This window comes from Salvelinus namaycush, chromosome 8 (genome assembly GCF_016432855.1).
Source record: "Salvelinus namaycush isolate Seneca chromosome 8, SaNama_1.0, whole genome shotgun sequence".
NCBI lineage: Eukaryota > Metazoa > Chordata > Actinopteri > Salmoniformes > Salmonidae > Salvelinus > Salvelinus namaycush.
This window is the reverse complement of record NC_052314.1, coordinates 38,637,417-38,650,417: the sequence shown is the minus strand read 5'-3', so window position 1 is coordinate 38,650,417 and position 13,001 is coordinate 38,637,417.

Here is a 13,001-nt window from a genome sequence, read left to right as displayed (position 1 = left end):
TGAGAGAGAGCTCTGAGGTAGACAGAACTAGCCACTAGCCAGCCCTTCACAGGGCCTGGGGAGATGAGTGGGTGGGGTGATAATGTTAATGATGACGGCCTCTAAGAGGAGACAATGTTCTGGATATTAACATCGTGAGTTATTCTATCCTCTATCAACAAACAAGCCAAGAAGTTTAGGATGGATCAAGACTGGTTCTGTCCAGAGTCAATATAGGAGAAATGGGAGGGTTTCCAAAAGGTAATGTCTCCAAAGACATTCCTGGGTTATGTCCCAAATGGCATCCCATTCCTTATGTAGTGTGCTACTTTTGACCAGAGCCCTATGGGCCCTAGTCAAAAAGTAGTGCACGACATGGGGAATAGGGTGCCATTTGGGACACAGTCCTTGTCCTGAAGCCAGCCTGGAGGGTAATTAGACCCAATGAATCTACTCTTCCTGTTCTCTGCTGGGAAATGTACTCACCATTATCTTGAGTAATATGTGTGTGTGTGTGTGCGTGTGAGAGTCTCCTAAGATGATCTTCTAGCCAAATGGCAGAGAGCTGAGTATAACAGACTTCTAGAGTCCAGGGGATAAAGCAAAACAAAAATCCCATGACTGAAACTTAAGTTGATCTCAGGTTGATTGACTGGGGCCAAGTTAACCTCCCCTTTCATGTACGAAAGTCATGACAATCATGCTTTTAGGGAATGATAATCATTGTATCCAGAATTGTTATGTGGAAGGATTGAGAAGCTTAATTCTGGTTACTTTTTTAATGGACATTCTACCCTCCCGAAATGGGCCCAATAACATATCGGTAAAAGTTGTTGAAATTATTTTCACATATTGGACCATGCATGGTCTATATTATCAGATGTGTTGTCAGCAATATACAGTGCCTTGCAAAAGTATTCACCCCCCTTGGTGTTTTTCCTATTTTGTTGCATTACAACCTGTAATTTAAATAGATGTTTTATTTGGATTTCATGTAATGGACATACACAAAATAGTCCAAATTGGTGAAGTGAAATGAAAAAAATTACTTGTTTAAAAAATGTCTTACAAATTAAAAATGGAAAATTGGTGTGTGCATATGTATTCACCCCCTTTGCTAAGAAGCCCCTAAATAAGATCTGGCGCAACCAATTACCTTCAGAAGTTACATAATTAGTTAAATAAAGTCCACCTGTGTGCATTCTAAGTGTCACATGATCTGTCACATGATCTCAGTATATGTACACCTGTTCTGAAAGGCCCGAGAGTCTGCAACACCACTAAGCAAATGCCACCACCAAGCAAGCGGCACCATGAAGACCAAGGAGCTCTCCAAACAGGTCATGGACAAAGTTGTGGAGAAGTACAGATCAGGGTTGGGTTATAAAGAAATATCCAAAACTTTGAACATCCCACGGAGCACCATTATATCCATTATTAAAACATGGAAAGAATGTGGCATCACAACAAACCTGCCAAGAGAGGGCCGCCCACCAAAACTCACGGACCAGGCAAGGAGGGCATTAATCAGAGAGGCAACAAAGAGACCAAAGATAACCCTGAAGGAGCTGCAAAGTTCCACAGCGGAGATTGGAGTATCTGTCCATAGGACCACTTTAAGCCGTACACTCCACAGAGCTGGCCTTTACGGAAGAGTGGCCAGAAAAAAGCCATTGCTTAATAAAGGAAAAAAATAAGCAAACACATTTTGGTGGTCACCAAAAGGCATGTTGGAGACTCCCCAAACATATGGAAGAAGGTACTCTGGTCAGATGAGACTAAAATTGAGCTTTTTGGCCATCAAGGAAAATACTATGTCTGGCGCAAACCCAACACCTCTCATCCCCACAGTGAAGCATGGTGGTGGCAGCATCATGTGGGGATGTTTTTCATCGGCAGGGACTGGGAAACTGGTCAGAATTGCAGGAATGATGGATGGTGCTAAATACAGTGAAAATCTTGAGGGAAACCTGTTTCAATGACTTTATTATAAATAATTATTTTTCACTCAAATGTAGATGTTGTTTCTATAACAAAGTACTGTATGTCATTGCCCTTTTAAGAAGACATTGCCCATTTAAGAGCTCTGTTGCTTGAAACTCCGGTTGTAAAACAATGCTGCTGATTGATGTACAACCACATTTCGAAGTTGCACCTAGTGTTTTCTACTATTCTAACTCGCAACAGTAAGTTGAGACCCAGACTGAGTTCCCAAGAAAGGGCAATACTACTAATTGACCATCACTGACTTATCCAGCTATGAAAAAACTGTCTAAATGGATATACTGTAAGCTGATTGAAAATGAAATCTATATCAACAAAGTTTTAAACACACTGGCTTTTTAGGGAAATACCTGTTAATGTCATCAGACAGACATTGAAATGTTTCAACAGTTTCACAGTAGAAATGAGCTTGAAATGATGTGAACAGATTTGAGTCAGATGCTATAAGATGTGAGATGATGTTTTTAGTTTCATTTTCTAATTACACATTATATCATAAAAGGACTACGATTAAAAAAATTGAATACAATTTTAACAGTGGCTAAGTAGGCTACTGTGGCTATTTGATCATAATGTAGTCCTACCAGAGTGGCCTACCATAAAAAACAAAGGAGAAAACGCCTCCATAAAATGTAACTTGGAAATAGCTGTTCTATCATTCAGTCTACAGTAGCAGCCAATGTGTTGTGTTCAATGTAGGCCTACATTTCATGAGACTTTTGAAGAAAAAAAAACATGCAGGGTTTGACAATAACCTGTTCATCCACTTGTCCTTCAGACAAGGAGGTGACTGAATATGTTGTGTTGTTCGATGCAAGAAACTACTTTACAAAATAAAATGCATTATTATTATTCCCATACCAGAAAATCAGACAAATTATTCTACCCTCTGCCTATTGGCTACTTAGCTCATTCAAGCCTGTCTCAAAATACAACACTGTGCTGCAAAACACCAGTCTCAACGTCAACAGTGAAGAGGCGACTCCGGGATGCTGGCCTTCTAGGCAGAGTTACAAAGAAAAAGCCATATCTCAGACTGGCCAATAAAATAAAAGATTAAGATGGGCAAAAGAACACAGACACTGGACAGAGGAACTCTGCCTAGAAGGCCAGCATCCCGGAGTCGCTGATTCACTGTTGACGTTGAGACTGGTGTTTTGCGGGTACTATTTAATGAAGCTGCCAGTTGAGTACTTGTGAGGCGTCTGTTTCTCAAACTAGACACTCTAATGTACTTGTCCACTTGCTCAGTTGTGCGACGGGGCCTCCCACTCCTCTTTCTATTCTGGTTAGAGCCAATTTGCGCTCTTCTGTGAAGGGAGTAGTACACAACGTTGTACGAGATCTTCAGTTTCTTGGCAATTTCTCGCATGGAATAGCCATCATTTCTCAGAACAAGAATAGACTGACGAGTTTCAGAAGAAAGTTCTTTGTTTCTGGCCATTTTGAGCCTGTAATCGAACCCACAAATGCTGATGCTCCAGAAACTCAACTAGTCTAAAGAAAGCCCGTTTTTATTGCTTCTTTAATCAGTACAACCGTTTTCAGCTGTGCTAACATAATTGCAAAATGGTTTTCTAATGATCAATTAGCCTTTTAAAATGATAAACTTGGATTAGCTAACACATTGTGCCATTGGAACACAGGAGTGATGGTTGCTGATAATAGGCCTCTGTATGCCTATGTAGATATTCCATAAGAACATCAGCCATTTCCAGCTACAATAGTCATTTACAACATTAACAATGTCTACACTGTATTTCTGATCAATTTAATGTTATTTTAATGGACAAAAAATGTGCTTTTCTTTCAAAAACAAGGACATTTCTAAGTGACCCCAAACTTTTGAACGGTAGTGTATGTTTTCTCCACTTCAGGCCCGCCTTAATTAAGGCCTTTTCGAATTATGGCTTTGTCAGCTGATGGTCTTGTTCTTTGTTGTAAGGGACTAGTTCCCCCTACAGAGTATTCTAGGGGCAACTGTAAAAACACTGATGCCTCACCAACCACAGAGAACATCTAGCCATCTAATAGCTCCAGACCAAAAGCGTCTTAATGCAAGCCTTATTGTGATTACCTGACGTAATGACAGCCAATCAAAATCCAACCTGGGATCCATTACCGGCCGAACAGGGAAACACATTATGCGTCACACCATGTCGGAATCACAGCCCTGGCCCCAACAATGTAGGTTCAGGAACAAACGGTCCGCCCTATTATTAATTCCCCCCATGGACCCCAAAGAGGAACCATTTAGGTTTGTTACACATCCCGCTGTCACAGTCTGTACCTTTTGATGGGGTGGTGGCTCAGTTTAGGGTTAAACCCCTCTATGGTACAGAGATGCTCCACAAATAAGGGGCCGGGGGTTATTGTATTTGAGTTGTTGTCAACGTGAATGACATTGATATAGGCGTACATGACAGGACAGGCATTGGTGGAATCAAATCTGTGCTCCCCAAAGTACTTATATTTTCCCTTTCCACATGTCCAGAGAGAGAGAGAGATTTCTCTGCTTATGTGCACCTGATTTTCCAGAACCTCAAAGATTAGACTTAGGAGACTGGATTATGAAAAAAAGGTGACGTCAATCCACTACCAGTAAATGAGGTTGGAAGAGGACAAGTGTCTGCTTTTCTCCTATACCGTACATCAATCTCTTCTCTTCATTATCCTCGACCTGAAAGTTCTGGAACTGTATTTTCCCCAGGAGTTAAAGTTCTCCCTCACTGCGACGGATATCCATCATATTGATCCTGGAGAGGTCGTTTTTTGAGATCAGCAATTCAAATCTCCGGAGGAGGGGAGGGGGAGGGGGCTTGTTTGGAGATGACAGAAGCATGTCTGTTCTACGAAATATATTCCCAAATGTTTTATTTTCTCTGTGTACACTGATCTGACGTTAATGAAGGTTGATGACACTCGGATGTTCAGGTGAAGGGAGTGAAATAGTCTGTAATGAGCACCACAGCAGCAGCGCCCAACTCAGACGGTGGTGTGTAGCCCAGCACTTCTGTAGATGCTGGAAAAGTAATTCAAAGCCTATACTTTATCACTCAGGATGTAACTTTCCAGTGCTACTATTTTTGCCATGTAATGTTGTTACTAAAACAAAAACATGTATTCTGACAAGCACTCAATGCACAACAATTCTTAATGCAATCGCAGGAAAACAGTTTTGAAAGCAATTTTGGCCTTTGTTAAAAAGAAAGAGTGGGATCCCAGATTTGCATTGCTACCAATGCGCAGTAGCTCCCCGGCAGTCCCCTGCATTGCATAATCAATATTAGCCCACAGAGGGAAGCATAAGATTGAACTTCACTCAAACCTTGTGTTCCTATTTTTTGTTGTTGTTGTCTCTTGCTGTTGGTGGTAGGTACACCCGATTCAGCTGCGCTACATGCCGGGTAGGAAACTGTTGCCATTTTGAACCATTTCAAGTGTCCGAAGGTACAACTCCGCCTTCCCGGCGGGCCAGGAGAGCAAATCAAGTGCACTGCTGGCCAATCGGATGGCTCAGATTACCGTGTCTGCAGTAATGTAGCAGCCATAAAATATAGCTACACCAAAGTTCATACTGTGAGATTTGCACTTGTTTTGAGATCAAGTGGGCTCCTGAGTGGCGCAGCGGCCTAGGCACTGCATCTCAGTGCAAGAGGCGTCACTACAGTCCCTGGTTCGAATCCAGGCTGTATCACATCCGGACGTGTTTGGGAGTCCCATAGGGCGGCGCACAATTGGCCCAGCGTCGTCCGGGTTTGGCCGGGGTAGGCCGTCATTGAAAATAAGAATTTGTTCTTAACTGACTTGCCTAGTTAAATAAAGGTTAAATAAAATCAAAGCAATAGCTGCATGTAGCCACGTGTGCACATTTTGTTCATATCCTTTGCAAGGGTAGCATAATTTGTCTGATTCTCTGTAATAATGGTATGGGAATAATAATGCATTTTACTTTGTAAAGTCGTTTCTTGCGTCAAACAACACAACAATATGTTCAGTCACCTCTTTGTCTGAATAAAAGCGGATATAAAGGTTAATGTCAAGCCCTGCATGTTTTTTTTCTAAATTCTCATGGAAATTAGGCCTACATTGAACACAGCATATTGTCTGCTACTGTAGGCTGAATGATAGAACAGCTATTTCCATGTTAAAATGTTATGGGATGCATTTTCTCCATTGTTTTTGATTGTAGACCATTCTGGTAGGCCTCCATTATGATCAAATAGCTACAGTAGCTTACTTGGCCACTGTTAAAATCGTAACTTAAAGTGGGTACAGCCTCAGTGTTCACAGTAAACGCACGCTAGAAGTTGCACAGAATTTTCACAACTGTGCAAATTTGCGCTCAGCAGACCTGTTTTATCGTAGTCCTTTTATGATATAATAATGTGTAATTAGAAAATGAAACTAAAAACATAATCTTACATCTTATAACATCTGACTCGAATCTGTTCACATCATTTCAAACCCATTTGCACTGTAAAGTTATTGTACTGTGGCCTCTCTAGTGGTGCAGCAGTCTAAGGCACTGCAGTGCTTGAAATATCACTACAGATCAAGGTTTAATCCCGGGCTGTGTCGCAGTCAGCCGTGACCGGGAGACCCATGAGGCGACGTACAATTGGCCCAACGTCGTCCGGGTTAGGGGGGGTTTGTCCGGCCGGGTTGTCCTTGTCCCATCGTGCTCTAGTGATCAAATGTTATTAGTCACATGCGCCGAATACAACAGGTGTAGACCTTACATTGAAATTCTTACTTACAAGCACCTAACCAACAATACAGTTAAAAAAAAATATGAATAAGAAATAAAAGTAACAAGTAGTTAAAGAGCAGAAGTAAAATAACAATAACGAGACTATATACAGGGGGAACCGGTACAGAGTCAAGGTAATTGAGGTAATATGTACATGTAGGTAGAGTTAAAGTGACTATATATAGATAATAAACAGACAATAGCAGCAGCGTAAAAGGGGGGGCAATGCAAATGGATAGCCATTTAATTAGCTGTTCAGGAGTCTTATGGCTTGGGGGTCGAAGCTGTTGAGAAGCCTTTTGGATCTAGACTTGGCGCTCCGGTACCGCTTGCCGTGCGGTAGCAGAGAGAACAGTCGATGACTAGGGTGTCTGGAGTCTTTGACAATTTTTTGGGCCTTCCTCTGACACCGCCTGGTATAGAGGTCCTGGATGGCAGGAAGCTTGGCCCCATTGATGTACTGGGCTGTACGCACTACCCTCTGTAGTGTCTTGCGGTCGGAGGCCGAGCAGTTGCCATACCAGGCAGTGATGCAACCAGTCAGGATGCTCTCAATGGTGCAGCTGTGGAACTTTTTGAGGATCTGAGGACCCATGCCAAATCTTTTTAGTCTCCTAAGGGGGAATAGGTTTTGTCCTGCCCTCTTCACGACTGTCTTGGTGTGCTTGGACCATGATAGTTTGTTGGTGATGTGGACACCAAGGAACTTGAAGCTCTCAACCCAACCTGCTCCACTACAGCCCCGTCGATGAGAATAGGGGCGTGCTCGGTCCTCCTTTTCCTGTAGTCCACAATCATCTCCTTTGTCTTGATCACGTTGAGGGAGAGGTTGTTGTTCTGGCACCACACGGCCAGGTCTCTTACCTCCTGCCTATAGGCTGCCTCATTGTTGTCGGTGACCAGTTCTACCACTGTTGTGTCATCAGCAAACTTAATGATGGTGTTGGAGTCGTGCCTGGCCATGCAGTCATGAGTGAACAGGGAGTACAGGAGGGGGCTGAGCACGCACCCCTGAGGGGTCCCCGTGTTGAGGATCAGCGTGGCGGATGTGTTGTTACCTACCCTTACCGCCTGGGGGCGGCCCGTCAGGAAGTCCAGGATTCAGTTGCAGTTGCAGAGGGAGGTGTTTAGTCTCAGGGTCCTTGGTGTTGAATGCTGAGCTGTAGTCAATGAATAGCATTCTCACATAGGTGTTCTTTTTGTACGTGTGGGTAAGGGCAGTGTGGAGTGGAATAGAGATTGCTTCATCTGGGGATCTGTTGGGGCGATATGCAAATTGGAGTAGGTCTAGGGTTTCTAGGATAATGGTGTTGATGTGGGCCATGACCAGCCGTTCAAAGCACTTCATGGCTACAGATGTGAGTGCTATGGGTCGGTAGTTATTTAGGCAGGTTAACTTAGTGTTCTTGGGCACAGGGACAATGGTGGTCTGCTTGAAACATGTTGGTATTATAGACAGACAGGGAGAGGTTGAAAATGTAATTGAAGACACTTGCCAGTTGGTCAGCGCATGCTCGGAGTACACGTCCTGGTAATCTGTCTGAATGTCGGCCTGTTTAAAGGTCTTACTCACATCGGCTATGGAGACCGTGATCACACAGTGATCCTTGAAAGCGGCAGCTCTACCCTTTAGCTCAGTGCTGATGTTGCCTGTAATCCATGGCTTCTGGTTGGGGTATGTACATACGGTCGGTCACTGTGGGGACAACGTCATCGATGCTAGCAAAACAGTGCTGCAGCTTAGCATCTGCTTCATCTGACCACTTTTTTATTGACTGAGTCACTGGTGCTTCCTGCATTAGTTTTTTCTTGTAAGCAAGAATCAGGAGGATAGAAGTATGGTCAGATTTGCCAAATGGAGGGTGAGGGAGAGCTTGTATGCGTCTCTGTGTGTGGAATTAAGGTGGTCTTGAGTTTTTTTCCCCCTCTGGTTGTACATTTAACATGCTGGTAAAAATGAGGTAGAACAGATTTAAGTTTCCCTGCATTAAAGTCCCCGGCCGCTAGGAATGCTGCCTCTGGATGAGTGTTTTCCTGTTTGCTTATGGCCGTATACAGCTCATTGAGTGCGGTCTTAGTGCCAGCATCGGTTTGTGGTGGTAAATAGACCGCTACGAAGAATATAGATGAAAGCCCTCTTGGTAAATAGTGTGTTCTACAGCTTATCATGAGATACTCTACCCCTGGCGAGCAAAACCTTGAGACTTCCTTAGATATCGTGCACCAGCTGTTGTTTACAAATATAATATGTGGGGGCGTTGGAGCGTTGGACTAGTAACCGAAAGGTTGCAAGATCGAATCCCCGAGCCGACAAGATACAAATCTGTGGTTCTGCCCCTGAACAAGGCCGTCATTGAAAATAATAATTTGTTCTTAGCTGACTTGCCTAGTTAAATAAAGGTAAAATAATAATATACATAGACTGCCACCCCTTGTCTTACCAGAGACTACTGTTCTATCCTACCTATACAGTGTATAACATGCCAGCTGTATGTTATTCATGTTGCCGTTCAGCTACGACTCGGTGAAACATGATATTACAGTTTTAATGTCCCGTTGGTAGGATATACGTGCTTGTAGTTTGTCTATTGTACTTTGGCTAATAGGACCGATGGTAAATGCAAATTACCCACTCGCCGATGGATCCTTACAAGGCACCCTGACCTTCGTGACAGCTCAGGTATTTGAACCAGCGACCTTTCGGTTACTGGCCCAATGCTCTAACCACTAGTGTTGTGGTTGCAGGTTCACCTGGGACATCTAAAGCCTTGTCTTTTGGGGTGTTGCTATAGGCCACAAAGTGCTAACAGTCAGTATTTTAATTATATGTGTGAAATGCTTGATAGTGTATGTGATGTAAAGGGAACCTGTGGATCTTTTCATCAAGCTGTCCGCTCAAGAGGAAGCTTCTCACTGTAACCAGTGCCTGTAATCTGGTTCAGGTTATTAATCAACCTACCAGGAGGGTGTTTACAAACACTACAAGAACAAGATCATCCATATGTATTGATCACATTTTTACTAATAAAACTTTGTTCTAAAGCTGTACCCATTGGATGCAGTGATCACAATATAGTGGCCATTGTATTTCCAGAAATGCCTAAATTCAAAAAGCTGGGCCTATAATACAAAATATTTTTTTGTGACTCTTATGTGGGAAATATTTATTAGTCTGATGTGATTAATAAGGAGCATTCAGATGTTGCACTTGATGAATTTATAAAAATTCTTCCAATTATTGATAAACATTCACCTGTTAAGAAACTGACTGTTAGAACTGTTAAGGCTCAATGGATTGACGAGGAATTGAACAACTGTATGGTAGAAAGAGATGGGGCAAAAGGAGTCACTAATAAATCTGGCTTGCATATCTGACTGGCTGACTTACTGCAAATTAAGAAATAATGTAACAAAACTCAACAAAAAGCAGAACAAACTGTATTATGGAGCCAAGATCAATGATATGAAGAATGATGGGGGAAAAAACTTGAGTACTTTAAATGATGTTATTGGCAGAAAGACAAATTCAACTCCCCTCTTTCATCGAATCAGATGGCTTATTCATCACAAAACCATTTGATGTTGCCAATTATTATTTTAACGATTACTTCATTGGCAAAGTGGGCAAACTTAGGCAGGAAACGCCAACAACGAACTGTGAGCCATAGCAGTCATGTACCAAAAAGCTAATAATGAAAAAAAGCATTGCAAGTTGGAATTTTGTAAAGTTAAAGTGTGGGAGAGGTGGACAAAGTATTCTTAGCGATCAATAATGACAAGCCTGCTGACATTGACAACTTAGATTATTTTATTGGTGCGTGACTGTTATTGAAAGTTGTATTGTCAATCTTGTTTTGTATTTAACGCCACTTTAAATGTGTACATGACACTGCAACAAAATTTCCCCATGGGGACAATAAAGTAAGTAAGTAAGTAAGTAGATAGAAAGCTACTGGGGATGGTAGCTGACTCTGTAGCCACTCCTATCTGTCATATCTTTAATCTGAGCCTAGAGGAAATTCTTTGTCCTCAGGCCTGGAGGGAAGCCAAAGTCATTCCGCTACCCAAGAGTGGTAAAACAGCCTTCACTGGTTCTAACAGCAGACCTATCAGCTTGCTGCCAACTCTTAGCAAACAATTGGAAAAATATGTTTTTTGACCAAATACAATGCTACTTCTTTGTAAACAAATTAACAACAGACTTTCAGCATGCTTATAGAGAAGGGCACTCAACATGTACTCCATTGAGACAAATGACTGATGATTGGTTGAAATAAATTGATATAGGACTTGTTTTACTGTGGATATAGATACTTTTGTACCTGTTTCCTCCAGCATCTTCACAAGGTCCTTTGCTGTTGTTCTGGGATTGATTTGCACTTTTTGCACCAAAGTACATTCATCTCTAGGAGACAGAACGCGTCTCCTTCCTGAGTGGTATGACTGCTGCGTGGTCCCATAGTGTTTATACTTGCGTACTATTGTTTGTACAGATGAACGTTTGGAAATTGCTCCCAAGGATGAACCAGACTTTGAACCAAATTTTTTTCTGAGGTCTTGGCTAATTTCTTTTGATTTTCCCCTGATGTCAAGCAAAGAGGCACTGAGTTTGAAGGTAGGCCTTGAAATACATCCACAGGTACACCTCCAATTTACTCAAATTATGTCAATTGGCCTATCAGAACCTTCTAAAGCCATGACATAATTTTCTGGAATTTTCCAAGCTGTTTAAAGGCGCAGTCAACTAAGTGTATGTACACTTCTGACCCACCGGAATTGTGATACAGTGAATTATAAGTGAAGTAATCTGTCTGTAAACAATTGTTGGAAAAATGACTTGTGTCATGCACAAAGTAGATGTCCTAACCAACTTGCAAAAACTCTAGTTTGTTAACAAGAAATTTGTAGAGTTGTTGAAAAACAAGTTTTAATGACTCCAACCTAAGTGTATGTAAACTTCCGACTTCAACTGTAAATTGAACTTGAATTGCTCAGTGTATTCTTTAATTTTTTACTGAAACCCTTCGGAATTGTCATGTTTTGATCAGGAAGGACAATAAGACAATACTGACATTCAACCACTTACATAGACCATTCGTCATGATTATTCTGTGGAGCAGACCCACTGTCCCTACGTGTGACTCATGTCCCTGGCTTACTGAACATAGGAGCAGACTTGTTCAGAGGGAATCCCCATCAAGGGGACTGGAGACGCCATCCCCAACTGGTGAAACAAACCTGGGAGAGATACAGTCAAGCATCTGTCCAGGCACTGCCCATTGTTCTTCGCAATAGCAGGAAACGCACCACTGGCGGTGGACGTGCTGGCACACACTTGGCCAAGCGGGTTCCATTATGCTTTCCCTCCCCTCAGCCTCATACTTCCCACACTCTAGCCAGAGTGAGGGAAGAAGGCTTATCCCTCATCTTGGTAGCCCCATGGCATGGCAAGCTCTGGATAGCTATGAGCCTTGACAACTCCCGTTTCACAGGGATCTGCTGACCCAAGCGAACTGAGAGATTTTCCAAACTCTCCTAGGTGCCATGACCCTATGCGCCTGGCCCGTGAGAGGTTAAATCTGGATGCAACAGGCCTGCCTCTCGGAGTCATTGAGACTATCCAGAGGGCTAGGGGTCCTCCTACACTCACTGTATGGAAACAAGTGGTGCATTCTCTGAGAAGTGGTGTTGGGCATCCCCTCATACTTTTATGAGATTTATGACGTCACTGCACCTTCATTGGTGCATACTGTACTCAGTGTCAGGGCCTCTGAGGGTTGATATGTGAGACTGCCTGGCTTCAGAGAGCATGTGCAATACAGCAGCTGGGCATATTCCACTGTGAGTTATTATCGAAAGGAATAATTGGAAGATAACTTCAGTAAGACCGGTTCTCTGATATATTCTCTGATGTATCACCACATTCCCCTACTCTAAGAGTGTGAGGAAGTTCGGCATGCTCGAGAATGATCCAGAGGGCGGGCGAATGGCTCTTTAGTATGAAGGGAGGGGCTCCCTCATTCGCCAATCGACCTGTCTGTCTTCAACAGATGTGTCTGATTTTGATTCTTCGAGCTACTTAGAGATTATGATGAATCCCACAGTGAGATATCTCATTCATAATATCAGAGAACCGGGGTTACGCAAGTAACCTTAAGTTTCAGTTAACAGTGGTCATAATATGCCTTTGTCTTGTGTGTGTGTGTGTGAGAGAGAGTGTCAATTCAATGGTGTGTCATTATTGTAACCATGGATTTCACCATAT